Raw genomic sequence first — 7,948 nt, forward strand, 5'->3', positions numbered from 1 at the left:
AAAAGCATTCAAAACAATAAAGTCCATTGTCAATATCAGGAAAACACAAACACAGAGTCTGTTGCAATATCTGGTATTGAGTTAGCCAAAACAAAACCAGATATCTCCGGTTTCATCCAGTCATATCCGGACAAACTGGTGTGGAATTCGTATGCAATGGACCGAGAAAATCACAGTAAAAATGGTTTTGGAGACAAGCAAAGTCTTTTCGTTAGGCAAGTGCATAAAATGTCATCTACACATACATAAATATCATGTTTGCCACAGTTTCTCTAGCTGTCTCCTTCGAAAACACGAATGTGTAAAGCTGGTGTCCTTATGATGAACCACTTAGTGTTTCTACGGTACAAAATTAAATGTTCCCCGATTAAAATATTGAAAACAATAAAGCCCGTCGATAATATCAGGAAAACACAAACACAGAGGCTGTAGCAATATTTCGGATTGCGTTAGGCAAAACACAACCGGATGTTTCTGGTTTCATCCAGTCATATGCAGACAAAGTGGTTTGGAATTCGTATACAATGGACCGAGAAAATCACAGTAAAAAAGGTTTTTGAGAAAAGGAAAGTCTTTTCGTTAGGCAAGTGCATAAAATGTCATCTATACAAACAGAATTATCGTGTTTGTTTGCCACAGTTCCTCGAGCTTTCTCCCTAGAAAATACGAATGTGTAGAGCTGCTGTCTCCAGGTATAACCTATTACTCTATCCAAGCTCAAAATAAAATGTTCCCCGGTAAAAAACATTCAAAACAATAAAGTCCATGGATAATATCCGGAAAACACAAAAACAGAGCCTGTAGCAATATCTGGGATTGAGTTAAGCAAAACACATCCGGATATTTCCGGTTTCATCCAGTCATATCAGGACAAACTGGTGTGTAATTCGTATGCAATGGAGTAAGAAAATCACAGTAAAAATGGTTTTGCAGAAAAGGAAAGTCCTTTCATTAGGCAAGCAGATAAAATATCATCGATAAAAACGGAAATATCAAGTTTGTTTGCCGCAGTTCCTCTAGCTATCTCCCTAGACATAACGAATGTGTAGATCTGGTATCTCCATTTGTAACCAATTAGTGTTTCCTAGCAAAAAATTAAATGTTCCCTGATAAAAAATATTCAAAACAATAATGTCCATGGATAATATCCGGAAAACACAAACACAGAGGCTGCAGCAATCTGGGATTGAATTAGCCAAAACAAAACCAGATATTTCCGGTTACATCCAGTCATATCCGGACAAACTGGTGTGATATTCCGAAGCAATAGACCGAGATAATCAGAGTAAAAACGATTTTGGAGAAAAGCAAAGTCTTTTCGTTAGGCAAGTGCATAAAATGTCATCTACACAAACATAAATATCATGTTTACCACAGATCCTCTAGCTTTCTCCCTAGAAAATAAGAATGGGTAGAGCTGGTGTCGCCATGATGAACCAATTAGTGTTTCAACAGTACAAAATTAAATGTTCCCTGATAAAACATTCAAAACAATTACGTCCATCGATAACATCTGGAAAACACAAACACAGAGGCTTTCACAATATTTCGGATTGAGTTACCCAAAACACAACCGCATATTTCTGGTTTCATCCAGTCATATCCACACAAAGTGGTGTGGAATTCGTATGCAATGGACCGAGAAAATCACAGTAAAAATGGTTTTGGAGAAAAGCAAAGTCTTTTCATTAGGCAAGTGCATAAAATGTCATCTACACATACATAAATATCATGTTTGCCACAGTTTCTCTAGCTTTCTCCTTCGAAAACACGAATGTGTAAAGCTGGTGTCCCCATGATGAACCACTTAGTGTTTCTACGGTACAAAATTAAATGTTCCCCGATTAAAATATTGAAAACAATAAAGCCCGTCGATAATATCAGGAAAACAAAAACACAGAGGCTGCAGCAATATTTCGGATTGAGTTAGGCAAAATACAACCGGATATCTCTGGTTTCATCCAGTCATATGCAGACAAAGTGGTTTGGAATTCGTATACAATGGACCGAGAAAATCACAGTAAAAAAGGTTTTTGAGAAAAGGAAAGTCTTTTCGTTAGGCAAGTGCATAAAATGTCATCTATACAAACAGAATTATCGTGTTTGTTTGCCACAGTTCTTCGAGCTTTCTCCCTAGAAAATACGAATGTGTACAGCTGGTGTCCCCATGATGAACCAATTCGTGTTTCAGCGGTACAAAATGAAATGCTTCCTGATAAAAACATTCAAAAGAATAAAGTCCATCGATAATATCCGGAAAACACAAACACAGAGGCTATCACAATATTTCTGATTGAGTTAGCCAAAAAACAACCGCATATTTCTGGTTTCATCCAGTCATATCCGGACAAACTGGTGTGGAATTCATGTGCAATGGACCAAGAAAATCAGAATAAAAATGGCTTTGGAGAAAAGCAAAGTCTTTTCATTATGCAAGTGCATAAAATGTCATCTATACAAACAGAAATATCATGTTTGTTTGCCGCAGTTCCTCTAGCTTCTCCCTAGAAAATACGAATGTGTAGAGCTGGTGTCTCCAGGTGTAACCAATTACTCTATCCAAGCTCAAAATAAAATGTTCCCCGGTAAAAAACATTCAAAACAATAAAGTCCATGGATAATAACACAAACACAGAGCCTGTAGCAATATCTGGGATTGAGTTAAGCAAAACACAACCACATATTTCAGGTTTCATCCAGTCATATCCGGACAAACTGGTGTGGAATTCGTATGCAATGGAGTAAGAAAATCACAGTAAAAATAGTTTTGGAGAACAGCAAAGTCTTTTCATTAGGCAAGCAGATAAAATATCATCGATAAAAACAGAAACATCATGTTTGTTTCCGGGAGTTCCTCTAGCTATATCCCTAGAAATAATGAATGTGTACACTTGGTGTCTCCATGTGGAACCAATTAGTGTTTCCAAGGAAAAAATTAAATGTTCCCTGATAAAAAACATTCAAAACAATAATGTCCATGGATAATATCCGGAAAACACAAACACAGAGGCTGCACCAATATCTGTGATTGAATTAGCCAAAACAGAACCGGATATTTCCGGTTTCATCCAGTCATATCCGGACAAACTGGTGTGGAATTCCTAAGCAATAGACCGAAAAAATCAGAGTAAAAACGATTTTAGAGAAAAGCAAAGTCTTTTCGTTAGGCAAGTGCATAAAATGTCATCTACACAAACATAAATATCATGTATACCACAGTTCCTCTAGCTTTCTCCCTAGAAAATACGAATGGGTAGAGCTGGTGTCCCCATGATGAACCAATTAGTGTTTCAACAGTACAAAATTAAATGTTCCCTGATAAAAACATTCAAAACAATTACGTCCGTCGATAATATCCGGAAAACACAAACACAGAGGCTTTCACAATATTTCAGATTGAGTTACCCAAAACACAACCGCATATTTCTGGTTTCATCCAGTCATATCCGCACAAAGTGGTGTGGAATTCGTATGCAATGGACCGAGAAAATCACAGTAAAAATGGTTTTGGAGAAAAGCAAATTATTTTCGTTAGGCAAGTGCATAAAATGTCATTGATACAAACAGAAATATCATGTTTGTTTTCCGCAGTTCCTCTAGCTATCTCCCTAGAAATTACAAATGTGTAGAGCTGGTATCTCCATTTGGAACCAATTAGTGTTTCCAAGCAAATAATTAAATGTTCCCTGATAAAAAAACATTCAAAACAATAAAGTCCAAGGACAATATCAAGAAAACACAAACACAGAGGCTGTAGCAATATCTGGGATTGAGTTAGCCAAAAAAAAAAAAACTAGATATCTCCGGTTTCATCGAGTCATATCCGGAAAAACTGGTGTGGAATTCGTATGCAATGGACCGAGAAAATCACAGTAAAAATGGTTTTGGAGAAAAGCAAAGTCTTTTCGTTAGGCAAGTGCATTAAATGTCATCTACACATACATAAATATCATGTTTGCCACAGTTTCTCTAGCTTTCTCCTTCGAAAACACGAATGTGTAAAGCTGGTGTCCTTATAATGAACCACTTAGTGTTTCTACGATACAAAATTAAATGTTCCCCGATTAAAATAAGGAAAACAATAAAGCCCGTCGATAACATCAGGAAAACACAAACACAGAGGCTGTAGCAATATTTCGGATTGAGTTAGGCAAAACACAACCGGATATCTCCGGTTTCCTCCAGTCATATCCGGAAAAACTGGTGTGGAATTCGTATACAATGGACCGAGAAAATCACAGTATAATGGTTTTGGAGAAAAGGAAAGTCTTTTCGTTAGGCAAGTGCATAAAATGTCATCTACACAAACAGAATTATCATGTTTGTTTGCCGCAGTTCCTCTAGCTTTCATCCTAGAAACTACGAATGTGTAGAGCTGGTGTCCCCAGGATAAACCAATTAGTGTTTCTATGGTACAAAATGAAATGTTCCCTGATAAAAACATTCAAAATAATAAAGTCCATCGATAATATCCAGAAAACACAAACACAGAGGCTTTCACAATATTTCAGATTGAGTTAGCCAAAACACAACCGCATATTTCTGGTTTAATCCACTCATATCCCCACAAAGTGGTGTGGAATTCGTATGCAATGGACTGAGAAAATCACAGTAAAAATGGTTTTGGAGAAAAGCAAAGTCTTTTCGTTAGGCAAGTGCATAAAATGTCATCGATACAAACAGAAATATCATGTTTGTTTGCCGCAGTTCCTCTAGCTTTCTACCTAGAAAATCTGAATGTGCGGAGCTGGTGTCTCCATGTGGAACCAATTAGTGTTTCAAGGGTACAAAATTATATGTTCCCTGATAAAAACATTCAAACCAAAAAATCCATTTATGATATCCAGAAAACAAACACAGATGCTTTCACAATCTTTCGGATTGAGTTAGCCAAAACACAACCGCATATTTCTAGTTTCATCCAGTCATATCCGGACAAAGTGGTGTGGAATTCTTATGCAATGGACGGAGAAAATCAGAGTAAAAATGGTTTTGGAGAAAAGCAAATTATTTTCGTTAGGCAAGTGCATAAAATGTCATCGATACAAACAAAAATATCATGTTTGTTTGCCAAAGTTCCTCTAGCTTTCTGCCTAGAAAATAAGAATATGTAGAGCTGGTGTCTCCATGTGGAGCCAATTACTGTATCCATTCACAAATAAAATGTTCCCTGGTAAAAAAACATTCAAAACAATAAAGCCCATTGATAATGTCCAGAAAACGCATACACAGACGCTGTAGCAATATCTGGGATTGTGTTAGCCTAAACATTACCAGATATTTCCGGTTTCATCTAGTGATATCTGGTCAAACTGGTGTGGAATTCATATGCAATGGACCGAGAAAATCACAGTAAAAATGGTTTTGGAGAACAGCAAAGTCTTTTCACTAGGAAAATAGATAAAATGTCATCGATACAAACAGAAATATCATGTTTGTTTGCCTCAGTTCCTCTAGCTATCTCCCCAGAAAATACGAATGTGTAGAGCTGGTATCTCCCTGTGGAACCAATAAGTGTTTCCAAGCAAATAATTAAATGTTCCCTGATAAAAAACATTCAAAACAATAAAGTCCATCGAAAATATCAGGAAAACACAAACACAGAGTCTGTAGCAATATCTGGGATTGAGTTAAGCAAAACACAACCGGATATTTCTGGTTTCATCCAGTCATATCCAGACAATGTGGTGTGGAATTCGTATGCAATGGGCCAAGAAAATCAGAGTAAAAACGGTTTCGGAGAAAAGCAAAGTCTTTTCGTTAGGCAAGTGTATAAAATGTCATCTCTACAAACAGAAATGTCATGTTTGTTTGCCGCAGTTCCTCTAGATTTCTCCCTAGGAAATACGAATGTGTAGAGCTGGCGTCTCCATGTGGAACCAATTAGTGTTTCCAAGCACAAAATAAAATGCTCCCTGATAAAAAGCATTCAAAACAGTAAAGTCCCTGGATAATACCAGGAATACACAAACACAGAGGCTGTAGCAATATCTGGGATTGTGTTAGCCAAAACAAAACCGGTTATTTCTTTTTTCATCCAGTCATATCCGGACAAACTGGTGTGGAATTCATATGCAATGGACCGAGAAAATCACAGCAAAAATGATTTTGGAGAAAAGCAAAGTCTTTTCGTTATGCAAGTGCATAAAATGTCATCTATACAAACAGAGTTATCATGTTTGTTTGCCGCAGGTCCTCTAGCATTCTCCCTAGAAAATATGAATGTTCAGAACTGGTGTCTCCATGTGGAACCAATTAGTGTTTCCAAGAAAAAAATTACATGTTCCCTGAAAAAAAAAAACACTCAAAATAATAAAGTCCATTGGTAATAACCAGAAAACACAAGCACAGAGGCTTTCACAATATTTCGGATTGAGTTAGCCAAAACACAAGTGGATATTTCTGGTTTCATCCAGTCATATCTGGACAAATGGTGTGGAATTCGTATGCAATGAATCGAGAAAATCACAGTAAAAATGGTTTTGGAGAATAGAAAAGTCTTTCCATTAGGCAAGTGCATAAAATGTCATCTATACAAACAGAAATATCATGTTTGTTTGCCGCAGTTCCTCTAGCTTTCACCCTAGAATTTACAAATATGTAGAGCTGGTGTCTCCATGTGGAACCAGTTACTATATCCAAGCTCAAAATAAAAGGTTCCCTGATAAAAAACTTTCAAAACAATAAAATCTGTGGAAAACATCCAGTAAAAAACAAACACAGAGCTTTCTCCCTAGAAATACGAATACCTAGAGCTGGTGTCCCCATGATGACCCAAATAGTGTTTCAACGGTACAAAATTAAATGTTCCCCGATAAAAAACATTCAAAACAATAAAGTCCATCGTTAATATCCAGAAAACACAAACACAGAGGCTTTCAGAATATTTCGGATTCAGTTTGCCAAAAAAAAAAAAACGGATATTTCCGGTTCCATCCAGTCAGATCCGGACAAACTGGTGTGGAATTCGTATGCAACAGACCGAGAAAATCACAGTAAAAATGGTTTTGGAGAAAAGCAAAGTCTTTTCGTTAGGCAAGTGCATTAAATGTCATCTACACATACATAAATATCATGTTTGCCACAGTTTCTCTAGCTTTCTCCTTTGAAAATAGGAATGTGTAGAGCTGGTGTCTCCATGTGGAGCCAATTAGTGATTCCAAGCTCAAAATTAAATGTTCCGGGATATAAAACATTCAAAACAATAAAGTCCGTGGATAATATCAGGAAAACGCAAACACAGAGGCTGTAGCAATATCTGCGATTGAGTTAGCCAAAACAAAACCAGATATCTCCGGTTTCATCCAGTCATATCCGGACAAACTGGTGTGGAATTCGTATGCAATGGACCGAGAAAATCACAGGAAAAATGGTTTTGGAGAAAAGCAAAGTCTTTTCGATAGGCAAGTGCATAAAATATCATCTACACAAACATAAATATCATGTTTACCGCAGCTCCTCGAGCTTTCTCCCTAGATAATACGAATGTGTAGAGCTGGTGTCCCCATGATGAACCAATTAGTGTTTCAACGGTACAAAATTAAATGTTCGCTGATAAAAACATTCAAACCAATAACGTCCGTCGATAATATCCGGAAAACACAAGCACAGAGGCTTTCACAATATTTCAGATTGAGTTAGCCAAAACACAACCGCATATTTCTGGTTTCATCCAGTCATATCGGGACAAACTGGTGTGGAATTCCTATGCAATGGACCCAGAAAATCACAGTAAAAATGGTTTTGGAGAAAAGCAAAGTGTTTTCATTAGGCAAGTGCATAAAATGTCATCGATACAAACAGAAATACCATGTTTGTTTGCCACAGTTCCTCTAGCTATCTCCCTAGAAATTACAAATGTGTAGAGCTGGTATCTCCATTTGGAACCAATTAGTGTTTCCAAGCAAATAATTAAATGTTCCCTGATAAAAAACATTCAAAACAATAA

Source organism: Lepus europaeus, unplaced genomic scaffold (assembly GCF_033115175.1).
Source record: "Lepus europaeus isolate LE1 unplaced genomic scaffold, mLepTim1.pri SCAFFOLD_152, whole genome shotgun sequence".
Lineage (NCBI taxonomy): Eukaryota > Metazoa > Chordata > Mammalia > Lagomorpha > Leporidae > Lepus > Lepus europaeus.